At 36.9% G+C, this 19,341-nt stretch overlaps 1 protein-coding gene across 15 annotated transcripts in view; it reads right to left on the reverse strand.

The window, feature by feature from the left end:
- SEMA6D (semaphorin 6D) overlaps positions 1–19,341 on the reverse strand; it is a 686,608-nt gene that overhangs the window by 401,189 nt on the left and 266,078 nt on the right. For 14 of the 15 annotated variants that reach the window (XM_074600714.1, XM_074600710.1, XM_074600709.1 and 11 more), the window contains one exon: positions 5,169–5,312. The gene's annotated coding sequence lies outside the window, so the exon portion shown is untranslated. Of the gene's footprint in view, positions 1–5,168; positions 5,496–19,341 lie in introns of those variants that run through there. The other variant, XM_074600724.1, reaches the window with a different exon arrangement.

Genomic DNA, 19,341 nt, shown 5'->3' on the forward strand with positions numbered 1-19,341 from the left:
GGGCTATGAACTAATTTCATAAAAGCAAACCTCACTCTTCATAAGATACAAACCCTTCTTTCTTTTCTTTATTTAAGTTAAAGTGACAGATACAGTTATGTCCAATTTTCCCCTGCTTTGGAGTTTTTACATACATTTAGGATCCAGTGTAACATAATACACAGACTCTGGTTCCAGAGTCTGTTGCCACGGTTCCTGATGTCTGTTTAAATTTAGCCCAAAGTTTTAGTGGCCTATATGTACTAAACAACCAGGCTCATCATTATAGCAATCCAGTTTGCAATCCAGTCCTTCCATTTTTATTTTCATTAACTTAGTCATTAACATTTCTAGGATTATGGTTGAACAATCTGTGCGAAAAAGTCTTAAATAGTACGCAAAAGTAAAAAAAAAAAAAGTAAAGTAAGCGTAAGTCTTAAATATGCAGCATCCCATGAATATTCCCCAAACACGACCGTCTCACAAGACATTAGTAAATTCTAATGTATGTTTCATTTAGAACTAGAAAAACAGCAGATATTATGGAGTATATCAGCACATACCAATATCAGCTGTATTTCAAGAAACCTCATATGTCAAAAGATATTGAAAACAGTAGGAAATTTGCTATACTTTGTAGGAGGGAAGAGGAAATCTGGTAGCAACAGGCCTGGGAATAAAAGAACAGCATCAAGAAACATCAAGCACTTCTTACTCATCTGATGAAGAACTCCTGACACTATACCAAAACACATGTAGAGCTCAGCAAACGAGTCTTGCATAAATAAAGATAAACTCAGCCATCGGCTTTCCCATGGAAACTGTTTTAAGTGTGCTGCCATAGATCTCAGCAAGCGTGGCTACACGTAAAACAGAGAAAGAGTTCTCCTCTCATTAGCCATATAAAAGATAAACAGGCCTGGGTTTCTCCAGAACTGTCTTATCTTTCAACTTCTGATTTCTAAAAGGAAAAAAAAAAGATTTTTTTTTTTTATTGTTGTGGCATCTGGAGATATCAAAAAGCTAGCCAATGCGCAGAGGGACACCAGAGCACGTGTTCAGCAAGTTCATAGGAAACAAGGTCATTTTTCCGTGCATGTACACAAACAGTAGGTCTAACATACCCAGAAGACCCATGTTGCATCCAGTGTGCACACATTATCTGGCCTGAAAATCTCAGAGAGAACCATTGGATTCCCTGTAAAAAGTCGATTTGTCTGGATATTAACCACTGAACTCTCTTGAATGTATTTGTTTAATAGGTATTGTGGTATTTATAGTCACTACGTCTCAGATAATTAGGAAAATTGACATTGCTACTTTCAAATGCGCTTTTAATTTATTCTCAAAACAAGAGAAAATCAGCTAGGAGCCAAAAGAGATGTCTAAATCAACAGCAGGTGGGTGCCTGGCTGAGTTTGGCTGTGCCATTGCACTGTTTTCACAGGAACTAAGATGGGGAATGAAAGAGCACCACAGGACAGAGACACTTTCATTCAAATTTGTTCTTACTGAAATGAAAGTGAAGTGCAATTAAAGCTTGGAGTTCCTCCAAGGAGCTCTAAATAACAATACATCTTCTTCCTTTTATTCAGATGTTTAAATAGCTTTCAAAGAAAACTTGATGAACATTTTAAATGTTATTTAGGGGTTTAAAGCCCAAGAGAAATCGCCATATTCCTCTTTAACTTAAATGCTTAAAAAACCAAGGAAAATACATACTTTTCATTAAAGCAAGACTTGTTTTATCTTAGATTAAAATGATCCAACTTTAAGCACTAAATGGAGAAGGCTGTGTTAACCCAGGGTTTTCACCTTATTCTTTCTCTCTTGTCAATGAAGAAGGATCCTTGCAACCAGCCTGAGACCTGCCTACTTTTTGGCAGGGTCTGGCTCCCACCAGCAAATACAGAGGAACTACTCCCAACCCAGAGTAAAATCTGACACTTGATCTAAGCTAATCTATTTTCAGACCTCTCTTGTTCATCTGCCTGGCCCCACAGTGAGCTGGTTCAGGTAGCTGAACGTGTAGAAAGTGAATCCTGCCCTCCAAAAAATGAACTGCTTCCTGGCACCTTTACTCCTGAACCAGCTCACACCACAGCAAGAATGATCACGTCAAGCTCAGAGCAAGGCTAACAGTGTGCCTAGGAACAGAGTTGGAGGCACAGGAAAGGAAAAAGGGAGTAACCAGCCCTGTTCCGCAGCTTAATTATGGTATGAAACTGGCACCTCCTTAAGTGGTTTGAATCCAAGTCTAAATGATGGACTCTATTTAAATGTGTGTTGTGTGTGTTGTCTCCACCTGTATATTTATGAATAAATTTATCTCCTAGGTATCTATAAAGTTACCTATCTATAAAGATACATAGATAATTTTATATTAATATGTTTTTAACCAGGCTTTCCAAATTCATGGTACATATGACAGAAATCCTTTCTTCCCATTCTTACATCCTTCAAGGAGGCAATGGTTCATCTTTCTCCTTAAAAGGATGCTTGCCAATTCTTCTTGTCAAAGTAAGCGATCACCAGATCTCCCCTGAATCTTTAATCATTTCCATGAGACATTTCCTAATAGATAGATTGTGGGATCTAGCACGCGCAATTCACTGAAATAGCCCTCATGGCATATATATTGTTAACATGAATGAATTAAAGAGAATACTAATAATACTTTGCACTTTATTGAGTCCATCCCTCAAGGATCTCACAGCACTTAGAAAATGTTAAATGATTAAGACTCCTGATATCGTTAAAGATGTAAATAAACACACTTGTCAGCTAAAACAATGTCTGCTAATTAATTTATTTCTTGTGTTTGGAGAGAACTTTTATAACTGATTTATAAACCTCCAAAAATAAAGGTTTTTAATTGAAACACTGACACCTCCTTAATTTCAGTGCAACCAGCAATTAATTTTGTAATTTATTTGCATAAGAAGTTAAGAAGCAATGATCATTCTCTCTTATGTATTATGCTATAGAGAGAAATAACTGAATTTAAACAACAAAAAAAATTAATGCCTTGAACATCAATTAATTGTTCCTCAATTAGTTTATAATGAATTAATCTTGATTCAGGCAGCAGATCTAAGTTCAGGTCAAACATCTATCTGGAATTTACATATTTGATAATTGTCTGAAAGACAATACATACTGTAAAGTTTTACCTCTGGAACAGCCAATTTTATTTTTGTAATCAACTTTAATAATATTACATCAAAATATTTTCCATTTTAACATTGTAAGAACGTAGTAATCTTCTGCTATAGTAAGTGTTTGAAATAAAAGAAAAATCAGAGGTTTTTTTGGCTTTTCATCTTGACCACAGAAGTGAATCCATACAATTAAATATGCAACGATACTCCTATTAAATGCACATATCCAACTAGCAGGGAACATATATATTACCATATAAAGCAGGAAAAAAGTTTTATTAACTGATTTTTCTATTGACAAATTCTAAACAGCTACATTATTTAGATGACTTTTTATTCTTAAATGACAATGGAACACAGGAACCCTAACTGGACACCACACATGTGGCCAGGTGTTTTACAAAGGAAAAAACCTCCCTCTACCTCCGGGAGTTTATAATTTAAGCCAAACAAACTACAGTATCTGCAGCTAAATTACAGTTATGTTGGACACCATTTTTTCAGTGCATTTCATAGGCCTTTGATTTGCCTATCGAGCCCTGTCACAAAAAACTAACACAGATTTCACAATAAGCGCACACTTAAGTGCTAAGCTTAAAAAGCTTAAATGCTGAGTTCAAAGAGTTTTAATACTTACCTGACGTTTAAAAATCGTTAAACTTGTTGTAATCTCTTTGGCTCTCTCCATCATTTGAACAACAAGCTCATTTGATTTTTTAAATTTATATAGGCTGAATGAAGATGGATAAAAGCTTATGCTATGGAATCAGTCCTCAGGTTCATGTTAACTGTGATTACTATGGGACACCATGCCATAATTAGGAGGCAGCCATTCTGTAATACTTATACTCCCCTGTTCCCTAAGACTACAAAGGACCACTACAGTATTACATATAATACAAAGTATTTTAGGATTTCTTTGAATTACAGCTGCCTAAAGTATTTCCCAGAACCTTCCTTGTGTTGCTATCAAGCCTAAAGCTAGATTTAGTGACATAGATTTGGAACGAACCCCAAATTATTACTTGGCTTGAGAGCACTCAGGGACTCTTCTCACCTTTCTGCTACCAGCAAAAGAAAAAGGTTTAAGGAAACACAAAGGTGTCACAGCTGAAATGGTCCTCAACTCTAAGAATGTCACAGCATAAGAGAAGCAAATGCAGGCTCTCTGCTTGTTCTCTAGTGGTGCTGGGATCTTGCTTTCACATAGCATCTCCTACCACTCAGAAGTGGGAAGGTAAACTTGGCACCCTGTTGTCTAGATTTTTTAAGATCTCTGTCTAGAATGGGCTTGTTCCTGCTGCTACATCAAGCCTCAGGCTATGCTATCTCATCACACAGGCACTGCATCAAAGCACAAAATGTAGCGAGATCAACTATATTAGACAACAAGTTCTCTCCTAATAGTCTCTTTATTCTCTTTATACTTCATGACAGTCTGGAACAGAAATTTAAAGTTACATGAATGTTTTCAGGCTGCAGGTCTCTGGATAAAATTTCATGAGTGGCATAGCTCGTGCCTGTTTTCTCAATCTGTTTTCTGTTCACCCAATTTACTTTTTATAACAAGTCAATGCTACTCTTCACAAAAAAAATATTTCTTTCAAATGTGTGATTCACTCCCTGAAACACTTTAAATAGATTTTTATTCTTATTGTCACAAGAAATGAAAGTAAACAGTGCCGCACTTGCAACAGGGAAGGCAGTTCATAGTTTAAAGGAGAGAGAAAACTTGCATGGTTTTTCGGTTGTCCTATGTTTAGTTTAGCTTGTAGTCTTTGCTATGGCCCATTTACCTTTGAAAGAGCTCAGCTTCTGATCTCTATACTATTCTCACTATACACCTTGATCCCATATCTACTCATAGAAGGACCTTTCATCTTACTAAGGGAATCTGGGATGAGAGCAGACACAGCTATGTAAAGTACCAAAGGCAACTTCTATATGCTTACACACTGCTAAATGTTGCTTAGCAACACATAGCTCTTCAGCATAAAGATATGCCAAAATCGTTCAAACAGAACTCACTGCTAAAAGGAAGGGTAGGCAGCGCTTCAGGAGCACAGGGCTCTTCAAACTTTCTTTGCAGTTCTGTCTTTTTTCTTTCTTCTCTCCAAGACAGTGTCCATGCTCCAAGTTCACTTGAAAAGAGGTTCTCCATCTGCCAGTCATCTAAAAAAAAAAAAAAAAGACAAAAATCTACCTTGACACTTTTCCCATTGAGATTTGTTTTTCAGAAAGGAGCAACATGCATAAACCTCGAACTGCCTGCTTTAAGACCATTTCTGACTAACTTAAGACTTAAAGCAAGTATTCCGATGCTAGAAAGAAATCTAACATAGTCCCAGTTCATAAACAATAGCTCTGGTCCAGTTTTCCATCAGACTGGTAGAAAGGTTTCAAATGGACGAACACAAGGTGCTTGAATTTTGGGTTATGCCTTCGTGTAGGAGTGCATGTTGCCTGATGACGTTAAGGAGAAAGTTAAATTTCTCTGATAGTATGTCCTCATGTAAAGTAATGGCCATACACATGCAATACATGCTGCAGTTACATCGGAGACAAGCCACTTGCAGGGAATACAGGGTAGCGGCTTTCAGGGCTTAGAGTATGAGGTCTTTGTATTATTTTTGCTTGGACTTCCAATTAGCGCTACCACCATTGTGCCCCAGTGCTCCACATCTATTTTTGGCAACCTGCTCTCTATAGCGATGTGATAACGTGGTAGGGTCTCAGCCAGATTTTAAGACACCCTGTAAATTAAGACATTTTCAAATATAAATCATTTTAGTCTTTTAAAATACAACATCCAGCTTGTCAGGTTTCCAGATCTGTTCTGAAAACCATATCTGTGTGTCAGTAAAAGATATTAGTCTAATGACATATTAACGTGGCATCAGTGGGAGACACCCAATTACAATGTTTCATACAGCTTGCTTCATCTCTTGCTGTGTACGGCTAATGAACAAGGACAGGAACTTCTGGAGAAAGAGGGGAGAAGATTATCATTTTCTGAATCTGGCCCTCAGCAATCGTGGTCATCTGTGAAATTACTTTTTCTGTAAGTGGAAAATTCTCCCTTTGGATATTTAACAAAATAGCAATGGAAAATGGAAAATGCTTCCTTTGTGAATCAGGATAGCAGTATTTAAAATGAAATCATTAATAAAGGATCAATGATATATAGAGGCCAACTTCATTCCAGAAAGCATGAATACTTTATTGACTGTTAGATTTTTTAAAGAATCCTGGCTGTACTTTGCACATTATTCACAAAACCTTTTGCTCTGCAATTTGGATGATTGCTACACAGAAATTGGAGAACAAATCTGAATGGTTTAAGGCTATAACATAATGCAGGCGGATACTTTCTCCTCCAAGCTACCTGCTCAGAGCTACTCATGTTAGCTTCGGATGAAACCTGTCACTGTGTTGTTCAGAGACCTGTTGAGGGAGTCATTCTCAATCCACCTCAGGTCTCAGCAGATAAAAGTCTGCAGCAGAACATAACTGTACTGGTGAGCACCCTCTCCAGTCTCCTGTTAGCCCTATTAAAAGAAGGCTGAAATCAGCAAGGAGGTGGCACTGCCACTACCACTGAGCCAGGTAATACAAGTCACTAATTTATGATGCTTTTCCTGATTCAGGGAGGAAAAAAAAATAAAATTCTCCAATATTTTTGTTATATTAAGCAGGCCAGTAAACCGCTGAGCTATCTAGAAAATCTACCCATCCCATTACTTGCAAGTATTTTCATATTATGAAGTTAGTACTTAACATGGCACTTTTCCGTACATTGGTGGAAGAGGGATTTGGTTTTACGTCTGCAACTTCATCATCTGAAGGTCAGCTCTGAACTTTTTTGCTAATGGGATATTTGCTAAAAGCAGAAAAAGCAGTTGCCTCTAAAAAGAAATCAACTGGTGTGGAGCCATGCATGAATTAACAGAACATACAGTAACCTTACTTCACCCCATTCTAAGAGCAGGAATAAAGGTAAAATGCACAATACTCATGTAGCTTGTTGGTCTCAGTAAGTGGTGCTCCATTCTTGCCATAACCACTTTCACCATTTTCAACTCTTGTTGGCTACTGTGGAAGCCAGTTGAGGCTGGAACTAAAGACACACGCAGCATTTTGTTGGTATGTGGGCAGTAATCCAACAAAATAAGAGCTTTTTTCGATTGCCATGTGTGTCTATTTTCTGTCCTAAACAGACCATCCATCCCATTATTCAAATGTTGTAAACAATTTTCTCGACAACAAAAAAATTTATCATACAGCAATCAAAAATAAACTCTAATGTGCCAACTACTATCTCAGTTGAATGTGCCTTTTTCTTAACTTTGTTTTAGCTGATATAACTGACAAAAATACCCATATATTCAAACAACCTGACTGATGGAGGGACGTACACTATTGCTGCTATAGGCCCAGGAAATTTCACCTGGACAAGAATAATTACACACAAGTAGGAGGGATGCTTTCCTGGCAATGCAGAATTGCTCTGCGGTCAGTCACCTCGCTATGGCACAGCTATTCTACATAAGCATTTTTTAAAGGTCTACAAATTAAACTAAAAGAAAACTTACAGCGTAATTACTGAGGAAAAAGAAGACACAAAGGGAGGGAGGAAAGAATCTTTCTAAATGCCTGTAAACTCCTTAGGGGGCTAATCTTCAGAGAAGGGAGGCATCAGAAATCAAATTTGATGAGTAATTTTCTCAGTCCAGACAGCACTGAAACATCGTCTGACACAAACATCCAGTTAGCCCCCACTTAGGTTTAACGGTTAGATAATCATGGATCATAAGTTTAGTTTTAATAACAACCACAGAAGACACTTTATTAGCAGATTTTGCAGACTAAAAGGTTGTCATTTGTCATTATAGGTATTTTCTGGTTTAAATATTGCAGCAATTTATTTCTTTTTTTCCCCCCAGTTAATGAAGTGAAATATATCTCAGTATTCTGTCTTCATTCTGATTCTCCAATACTATGAATAGCTACTTTGACTATTTGGGAGTTTTCTGGCCTGAGCAAATCTTCTAACATATACAGCTACTAACTTGCAAGGCTTCTCAGAATCACCAGGAGTAGTATCCTCTTCAGGGCAACTGAAGAATTGCTCAGATTTCTTCTGTTTTCTTAGGCCTTCTGCAGTCAAGGCAAATTCTCTGGCAAAAATGTTGATTGATAAATAGAGCATGGTGTGAAAAAAAGCAGCTATACACAAACTGCCCACATTGTTTAGCACACACATGGCACCACTAGCTCTGAAAGAAGAGGAGACCTTGCCCTAAAATAAAGCTGCTACACAGACGTTTTTGAGAGCCGGCATCAGGTGTAAAATATACAGTCCACTTGGTTTTTCTTGCATCCCCCATAGTTTTACTGTCCTTCTAAAGAGTTACACGAGGCAGAGGGCCTTTCTTGACCCATACAACAGTCACAGTCGCTGCAGTATGTATATGCTGGCAGACCCTCTGCAGCATGGAATTTTGCTTAAGCCAAAATTGTGTGGTTTGACCAGAAGTGCTTGTGGTCAGAAAGGGCATAGCAATGAAGAGGCCAACAACATTTAAGATAGGAAATGAGGTTTTAGATAAATCACTTAGCTTCTTCATGTCTCTGTTTTCTGAATAACAGTGTGTTATTATTTGCAAAACATTTTAAAGTATATCAACAAAATGGCTGACGTATATGTTTATTACCATTGTACCAGCAGCTGCTAGGCATTATTTCAGAGGGAAAATGAGAAAGCTACTACAAATACCCACTTAAAAAATAAACACTTATTTTCTTTTGAAATTTCTCCTCAAACCTAGCATCAGTCCTGTACTGTAACTTTATTTTTCTCAATCTGAAGCTGTCTGAGAGCACAGGTGACTGGTTAAATTTAACTTGAATTTGAAACAGAATAACATTAGTGTGTTTTCCAGCTGTTTGTTCCCTTTAGAAGAAAAGCACTGTGGGTGGATGCTGTATCAGGAAGGGAGTGAAGTAGGCTGTTCCACATCAAGAACCAATTTGTGGGAAGCTCTGGTTTAACTTCAACAGCATTTTATCATTTTCTGGCATTCAAGATTTTGGTAAATGGTTTTGTAAAGTAACTGTTAAAATTAATGCACAACAATATTTCAGAAGTTAATGGTGAGTACAGAGTATTAGAGTGCATATTAATTTTTAGTGTTGCTTTGCAAATATTCCTACCAAAGACCTGACAGTCAAAAAAAGATACCGATTGTGAAGTGGAACCTGTTTCAGTACCTTCTCTGATCACAAAACAAATGCCAAGCTGGCTGGCTCCCTGATGCAGCAAGGTTAGAAAATTAAATCTCTATTGAGGAGTCCATCCTTTCACACAACCATATAATTGTGGGGGAGAGCTGGTGCTTGGAAGAGATATTATTACCTTCTCTTGTTTCCATGACCATTACTGCAGTCTAAAGAAGATCTTGTGGTTCTTTCATCCTTTCGGCACACCATTAACAGGGCTCCTCTGTGGATGTGCATGGTCTGCTACATAAAAAAAATCTCCCCTCTCAAGGAATCTTCACAGCGCAAGGCCAAAGAATTCCCATTCCTGTGCTTGGTTATATAGCTAGTCAGGCATCCTAGTCCAGAACGAGGCTAGAAAATTAGATCCTTAGTGCTCACATCATGCTTACTTTACTCACTGTCAGAGATAAAGTTTGGCATTTCCATGGTGGAAACAAGCAACTGCCTGAAGGACAGCTATTACCTTGCAAAAAGAGTACCTCTTCAAGCCACGGAGGTTATATAAAATTTAAAAGATCAGCAAAGCAGCTTGGCAAGACTGTCTCCTAACAATATGGTTCAAACTCAGAATTTCAATGGCAATGATGCGACATGGGTAGCTTTTTGTTTTCCACAGTCCTGGAATTGATTTTACATTTCAAAAACAAATCACTAAAAAATTCCTTTGTTTCTGTTCAATGTCCTTCTGCCACATGATCTCTTAAGGAGATAAATTAGAAGACAGAATTTTGGCTGGCAGTTCTTATTAAACAGGTTCGACAAATACGTTTAAGCAAGTAGCAAATTCAGAGAGCTGTAAGACTGGTTCTAGGAAGTAGGCTAAAAACGATATTTGATGTGCATGTGATGCAGGCATGAATGTATGCCTAAGAAATCAGTAGGCAGATACAGTGATCAATAACCATCTAGACTCAGCAGATTTAGAAACACTTTGGCTACTACAGGGGTTGTAGGGTCCCAAGAGATCAGTATTCATTCAAATGGTGGGTCATGAAGGTGTGCCAGTTTTCACTACATATTGTTGAAAACGTGGGCCATAAGAGGTTTCCAGAGTTGCAAGGTTATCTAACAGAGAACCTCTAATTAACAAACTGCAGGGGTTTCACATTCTACATTTGAATGCAACATTTCAGAATTTGTCCTTTATTGGTTAAGGAAATGACTCATGGAAATCAGGGAAAAATGCATATTCTGAACATTTGAGAAAAATAAAGTCCATTTAAAATCCCTTTTTGCCAGATGTTCATGACCTTCAGTTCAGAATTTGCTTGTGGTTGCATTTGTGCAAGTGAAAACTACACATTCAACTATTTATTAAAAGCTAACTTGAAAGAGTCACAAATCATTTGAACATTACATGTAGGTAATATTTTAAATGTTTTATAATTCTAATATAACTGCCAAGTTTAGATTAGGATCTTATTTGTATAACATCCATTAGCAATTTTGCAGGAAAATATATTATTCTCAACCCCCAGGAAAGACTTGTGAATTTTTGGTTTTGTTCTCTAGCTGTCCATAGAGAAGCCAATACTACTAAGTTAATTGCTTCTACTAGTCTTATTCCTTTAACCTAAGTTTACAGACACCGTAAAATTGCTGTAGTTCAAATGCATGACAGCTAAGTCAGCTAACTGAAAAGTTATCTGCTTCACAGCTCTTGCTCAAATTAAATGGAGGTTATGTCCATACACAGGTAATATGTGCTGATCTGGGCCCTTAAGCGGAGATTGAAAACAGCCCCTTAACCGCATACATGTGTGTTTTACACTAATCTCTGTATTTGGACAAAAAGCCTATCTTGAGTAATTTGTTTGCTCATAAAAATCCATAGATGTGTTCTCACGACTTGATTTGAATACTACTATTTTGGTTGCCTGTAACATTCCCACTACTTGAGAACAGTACAGCCACAGGATGGCTTCTCCATACAACTCCAAAGTTGTGGACAGGCAATGGTGAGGGGAAGGTAAAAGCCTTGAAAAACTCTGATTTTTTTCCACTGGCAGCTAGTTACTGATCCCATCAAGAAGCAGATACAGCAGACAGCTATTGTGCAAAAACTGATCAACGTGACAGCAGACTTCTCAGCTCTCTCTTGGAGTAGTGTGTCTCTAACAGCTAAGCAGTTGTCTATCAGTGCAGCTTCAGAGCTGTAGTTTCGTTTCAATTTGTACTTCAGATTGAATGGTAGCGACTTTTAAATTTGTTTTGTTTTCTTTTCTTTTCTTTTTTGATAGAGAGAAACCTTAATTAGGAGAGCCTGAAATCCCTCACCAGATTGGGAATCCAGATGAGGAGACTTCTAATACCCTTACCCAGGCATTGGAGAACAAAATAAGATAACAAATTTGTCTTGTAAAGCTTCTGTCTTCAGAAGTCTTCCAAAAAGAGGCTTCACTATTAGATTACGCCCGCTGAAAGGAGAAGGTGTCTGTAATTACTTCTTCACATTTTATATCTGCAAGTTGGGAGGGCCAGGTGCCTTTTCCGAACCAATTTTTCAGGATTAAAATAACAGTAGCTGCAAATTGATTCCGTAAACAAACCACCTCCTATTTCAAGCACTTAGAATAAAACCATTAGTGTACCTGCTTAAATCTAGCTCATTTCAAAGCACTTTCAACATACACAGGAACAAACAGCAACCTCTGCAACATTAATCATCTGGTTTCTTGGAAGATATCCTGCTTTGGAATACATCTCCTTTTGGCATTCTCTGAGTGTACTACACTTCCTTGTGTCTCTAAAGTGAGTAGTTCAGAGATGATGAAACGCAGTTTTCATTTCTATAGGGCAAAATCTTTATACTATATAAATATATATATAAAATAAATATATATATTTATATCTATATATAAAATATATAGATATAAATACTATAATATATTTATATAATCTTTCCACTACTGTACAGCAGTTCCTGCAAGAATAATTCAGAATAGCTTTCACACTGGATATATGAGCCTCGTAGTTATGTTGGAGGCCAAATGGCTACTGATACCTACTAAGACAGGATACAAATGAAGATATGTACAAATTAATGGGTTTGGTAGCAAAACTGTGATTCACAAAAAGGAGAACAACCTGTCCTGTTGTGCTGAGGGACACGTACCTAGTTTCTCCACCTGTTTAGCTACATTCTATTCCCTGCTGGCTTTATGGTATATGAACCAATTGGGGATCTAGCTCTTGGCACCTGCCTACACCACTAGCTGTTGCCTCTACAGCACAAAGAGGCTGAAGAGATTTGCATGTCAAATGCCAATTTGAAATGACATAAGAAGCTTACTTGCTGAACTAGACAGAATTAGAATGTGACTTGGGTGCCCAAAGCTCAGGGACCAAAATTGCTTCTGGTTTAACTTTACTGAAGTTAGAAGGGGCATAAAGAGTTATCATTGGCCATACTCCTTTAATTAGGGTCTCCTTAAGGTTAACGCTGACGTATCTTCCCTACATTACTTCATACGATTCATTTTGTCTGCTTTCTAATTTGGAGTACAGTTGGTACCAGTTGCAAGGACAGTAACAGTGGGCTGAACATGTGACAGCTGCTTTCCTCAAGCCATCCCTAGATTCTGACCACCAATTTAAAATATGTCTTTATTATTACTTAAGATGCTGATATTTGTTTACTGTCTTATTATCCCAACAGTTAGAAAACAAGATGTCACATAAATAATTAATGGTTCCTAAAATCTCATAATTATAATCTACTAGTACTTCTCAATGCTCTCCTCTGTCTGCTGATGCAAGCATCTGCAGGTCAAATAGTTGTCAGAAAATAGCTAATTATATCCTTTCCCACGAGGAAGAAAATCTTTAAATTTAATTAAAAGACCTTAACTCCAGTCCTGTACATTAGCGTCTTCTTTTCATGGGATCTTCTTCTTTTGACTTACAGTGATAGGCTTAACATTCACATTAGCAGTAGCTCTCATCTGTGGGTCTGCTTTTTGCCCAGCAGTGGCTGAAGGATAATTTGATCAAATGAGTCTCTCTCTCACCACCACATCTTGCTATTTCACTTCCACAAAAAAAAAATGCTAACAAACAATCTGAACTTTAAAGTTAATTTCTGCACCTTGTGCCAGTGTGTCTCACACTCCAGGTAGCAGAAGTCTCACTCACAACATTTGGTTTGACATATTAATCAAGATAGTGGCAAAGGTCCCAGGAAAATCATGAAAGAAGAGTAAAAGTGTTAAGCAAAATGCTCAGCTAGAGCTGTAGTGTAGGCTGGGCTAAACAGGTTATGGAACAAAAATACTCTTCCTACTCCTTCACATACTTCCAAAGGAAGGAAAAAATAAATCATCTTAGTATTTCAAGTTAGAATAAACAATCCTATATCTCTATAAAGTTTTTGGTTTGGTGCAATCATGCATTAATTAATAAAAGGGTGTTTAGCATCACTGATTCTTTGCTGAGAAGACAGATTTATACAGAAACCCTGAATATTAGCAAAAAGAAGTATTTAAGATGGTTCTGCAATATCCACACTTACTGTAACACCCAGATTATGAAATCGAAAAGGGAATAATTTTCCTGCAGTTCACGGTAATGACTTCAAAGTGGTCATACTATTGTTATAGAGCAGAGTTTCACCCAGTAATCTTAACTACCAAATTTCTCTTTCTTAGGGCTGTTAGAGTTAGATTGCCATAAGTTCTTTTATATTGTTCAAAATTGACAGCTAGCATTATATAATTGCTAACAATAGTACAAATGCAATTTTGTCCTATCATCTGTTTTGCTCTTCAGATCTATACCGACCCAGATTAAAGCAGATACTTTAGAAGCAGAGATAATAGAATATTTCATTCAAGCCTCTTTATGGACAAGAAAATCTTCATGACAACTCTTTTTGTAAGCAATTTCCCAATTAAAAAAATTACTTGGTTTAAGAAACTAGATTTTTTTAAAACATAAAACAATGAAAGAAAACAATCCTTGAAAATGTTCATAAGCGATACTGCTTTATAACCAGATGCACTTAAAAGGAAGCAGTGGAAACATAAATTAAATCCTCTTCCTCACTAAGGATAGCTAGCCAGAACGATCCATTTTGAAAAAAAGTTGGGCCACTATGTGAACCACTCATTACTTTCCTGGGCATGTGTGTAGAAAGACTTAGTTTTGCAAGGTGCTGAGTCACAAAAATGGCTAAACTTAGAGAACTAAACACCTGTAATCCCCAGTGGTCCAAAGCAGTTTGCTTTCAGGCACGGTAGAAGGTCATGTTTCTTCTGCCTTCTGCTCTCGAAGATGAGTAAAAAGCTTTTTTGATACAAGAAAAAGGGACAAAGACTTCTGTCAAAGCAGCACTGAAGTATCGAGTCTACTGACATTCTTTCAGGTGACAGGTAGGAAGAATTCAACTATGTATGGTCCAACAGCGCACCTCCTACTTCTGAACTACTTTGTAGAGAAAGCTCAGGGATGTGAAACTTTTATCATAGGGCCTTCACCTTAAAGGTAAAATGACATGGCATAGGGGGAAAGTTCAGCACAGTGGAAAGAATGCTGAAAGAATAAGAGCAACCACAGTGAAAAGAGAATTTCTCTCTCTCCCAACACAGTGCGATTAATAATGGAAAGGAAGAAGGCGGCTCCCCACCTTCTATAACTCACAAGACAGACACTTAGATCAAAGTCGCTCCTGGTGTAACACTGAAATAACACTGGGGATAAAGTCAGACCATAAATCTCAATATCATAGCCTGTTATGATGATGACTAATTTATTCTAGATTGAAGACAAAGGGTTATAAAAACAAATTTATGGCCACTGTATTTATTATAATTAATTTTCTCCACAGTGAAAGCACAGTGATTTGGGAAAAAATGACCTTTTTAGAAGTGCCTAATTTAATGGCCTATTGTTGCATTATGGTGCCTGGCTGCATCCAGCATTTATGCAGTAGGAGAGCAGAGTTCTTGTGCTCAGGGAAGGGATAATTTTCATCAGTCACAGCAAATCTGGATGTTTTAACATCCAGAAGGTTGTATTTTTTTCTTTTAAATATCCTTTTTGCCTACATACAGCCAAGGTTGGACATCTCTGATGTAAAAGCAAGAATTACATTCAGACCTGCTTGCTTATTTTACATAAATGAGTGAAGTAACATTTGTTTCTTCAGCAAGTGTGGCTGCACCAAACTAACCTGGCAGGAGGACACCAATCGCCCTGCTAAGCCCCTGCTCTCAGGCCCTGAATAACCCCTGTATTCAAATAAAGGTTGATTCCTGATGAGTCCTACTGGCATCAGCACTAGCTCTGCCACTGAAAAGAAAAAAAAAAAAAAAAAAAGAGTATCTCACAGTGCTCAGGTGAGCAGAGGAAGATAAAGTTACAGAATTTTGTGGATTGCTTCTTTTAGTTTCCAATAACCTTGACTCCCTTTCTCCCTTCTGCTGCCCAAAAGCAGACTCTTGTTCAAGGGATTTGTGCTTTCGAATGATGATGAGATGGACTGAAAAAAAAAAAAAGAAAGAGAAACCTCTCAAAAATAGTCTTCAGACTAGTAGCTCCTTTCTTAAAACAGGCAGGAGTATGCTATAGCTAATAGCTCTGTTGAGCTCTCTATATTGAGATACTGATATATTGAGATACTATGTTGAGATACTTCTTATAACTATACATAAATGGCTATAATTTCTTTTTTAAACATTGATAAAATTATACTAAACATGTGGATTGGCTTGTAGTACTTCCTTCCTACAATCTACAGTTTATTCTTCTAAAGTGGCAATAATTTCTGGGATGTAGATGCAATTTTAATCCAATAGCACAATCCTAGTGTTTGCAGACACTGTCAAAGAGGTAGCTCACTGTAATTACTTCCTCAATCATTCCCCATGAATGAAGCACTCCAGGCAATGCTAAAACTCCGCTTAATCACTGGAAATAACATACGTTTTAAAATAAGATTGTATTAGACTGCCATCTTTATAACTAATTTCCCAATAGTTCCATTTCCTACTAAATTTCAAATTTTGCTTACATAAAGAAACCCAAAAGTATCAGGGTTTTCTATGAAGCAGAAAAGAAATGTTGCACTTTAGGAGTTTTATTAGAAGTGCTTCTGAATGAAATTATGCCATTTTTGCAATGACAGTAAGCAACCAAAATGGCTAGGGAATGGATGGATCTGAAAAATGTCAAAAGCCAGCAAACATAAAACAATTTAGATTTGATGATCACTGTCTCAAAGTAACACCTAAACCTCAGACCCTTGCTCTTTTACCTGCAAGAATCCATTGAGTGCCTGATGTTAGACCACATCACAGTCTAAATGCTGCAAAACAAGTCTGTGGAAATTATATTTCAAATAGTCAGATGCCAAACCACAAACTTCTAGGCCTCTGAAGTGTTAGTTTGTTAGAAAGTAAGATCCTAGATGTCCCAAGAAAATCATTTGAGCCAATTAGCATCACTTCCATGATAGATCTTTGGCCTCAGTAAACAATAAAGATTAATCTTCGCTGTCTTTAGATACATAATCAACACCTAAAATCATCACAGTTTTTTGGTCCAAACTTCATCACTATTGTACCGCAGTATTTCCAGCTTCTTTCCTTGCCTTGAACTTAATGTTAACATATATTCAGGAAAGAAATAAACACCAAACAGGACTTAAAGAAATAAAAAAAGAGCAAATAGTTCCTAGCCAGTTTTCCTCTTAAATCTATAATATACTGCTAAATCAAATATATAAAACACTATTGGCTATGCTAAAAGGCTACTAAATATCAAAAAGTTACTAAAAAGTTCTAAAAAATAAAGGAAAAATCGACGCTGCAGGTGGAATCTGCAAATTTCAAATCTGGGTAAGAAAGAAATATTTGCTGTGCATACAGATTTGTGAGTCAGGAACCAAACTGCAAGACAGTTCTATTCACCGAGTTCTACTCCCCACCTAGTTTGATGCCAATTAATTTCCAGCTCCATTTTGCTGTTAATTAGGGCTGTTCAGAGTCCAAGTTTTTCAAGATGCAGATTGCCAGGAACCATGTGATCATGCAAATGAGGCTCTGCTATTAATGCTGCAAGTCAGGTTGGAACAAAAATAACAACAGTTTGTAAGTTTAGATTTTTAATACAGTCTTAGTAGAAACAATTAGAAGCAGATAAAGTGAAATCAAGTGGGCTTTGAATAGCAAGACAGTGCCAGTTTCCTTACCTATAGGAACTGAGAATCTGTTTTTATTAAAGACAAGGTTATCAGAAACCATATTCTTTTCCATTGAGTCGATGATGCAAACAATTAATTCATCTCTTCTCAAGACAGGTCTTTGCCTTTCTATGAAGAGGAAATCAGAATCCAAAGTTTCATGTTTCTTATCGACGTACTTTGTAAAGAAACCAAAGAAAATAGGAAATTGCAATTCTAAATAATAATAAAAATCTTTATATTTGGAGACAGAAACAATCAACTATGTACCATCCTCAAAAGTACTGCATTAAAGCAGGGAAATAATTTTTTTTTTCAATCAAAACCCTATGGGTTTACCTACAGATCTTTGCAATAGGAGATAAGCCTGGTTGTTCTGTGGTATCTAATAGTAAGCACTGGCTGTTAACAACGAAAATTTTCTCTGAGCACAAACCAAAGTTTGATTGCTATACTACGTAATTCATGTACTAAGTTCCGTGTCTTCTGGAAACATACCTCATTTGAACTTTGAAGAGAATCAAATGTCTGGCTTTTTTCCCCTGTCTTTCCTGAAGGAAATGACTTATGATTAGATATAAACTATTTTTACCAACTGTCCTCTCTTTATTCACCTGATCTCAGGATGAGTCTTTTGCCATTGGGCTTCTTTATGTTTTTATTGCATTTGAATTCAAAACAGTGACAGGTGAGTGCTAACCATATGGAATATGGAGATGGCTATATTGAATATTCAAAGCATTTAATTTTTTTACTTCATCCACTCTGTATTTACTTGTTAGTCAAGTTGACACTGCTTTTCAAGTCAATATGTTAAAGAGCAATTCCAGGTACTGTTCCTATCACGTTATCCCCTGACATTTTAAAAAGCTCTTTCTCTTTACTATTGCCATATTAAAAACCTAACTGAATAAATTCCAAGGACGGACACTTGCTCAAACAGATGGGAGAGAATTCAAATGTTAGACATTACAGAACATCCCTGAAGAGGGTCAAAAGCATTAAATAAGTTGCAAAATCTGACAAATATTTTTCCACTGGAGGATGCTCGGTTGAGAAATCTTCCACAGTGGTGTTACAAACATAATTTGGAAGTCAACGTGTTCTCTTTTTTTCATTTAAAGCAATCAGGGCTTTAAAATGTTTTTACTGTTTGAATTCTAGTCAACAGGATTCAGGGGAAGATCCCTTTTCTGCTCTAAGTTAATAGCTTCATTTTTCTAGTTAGAAAGAGAAAAGAAAAACTACTGTGAACATATCTGTCAGAAGTCACCATGGTTATTATCATCATAAGAAAAAAAAAAAAGGAAAAAAAAAAGCAAGAGAGAAAAAAGATGATTGGCACTTGAAAATTTATAAAACCCCTTTTCCCTCCAAAGAAACAAAGAGCGTTCTAAATACTCATTCTCCAAGGGTGGTATAAAGTCTTCATTAATACGTGGTCAAATCCAAGACACTCAATTGAGATTTTGAAATTCTACTCAGCAAAGCTGTTGCACGATACCATCACAAAGCAAACTGATTCAAAAGGAGATCAAATATCAACCTTGTTTTTATGGACTCTCAGAGCTCATGTAAGATGGGAACAACTGACTGAGTTTCAATGCAAGGGTTTCTTTGTGTATTTCCTTATATCCAGCCTTTCACAAGCCTGTGGGACTTATTCTCCTTTACACCCTCTCTGATCCATTCATCTACTTTTGCTTCACATCTGTCTTAAAGGAAGGATGCATCTAGTGC

The sequence above is a fragment of the Larus michahellis genome, chromosome 9 (assembly GCF_964199755.1).
Source record: "Larus michahellis chromosome 9, bLarMic1.1, whole genome shotgun sequence".
Taxonomy (NCBI): Eukaryota; Metazoa; Chordata; class Aves; order Charadriiformes; family Laridae; genus Larus; species Larus michahellis.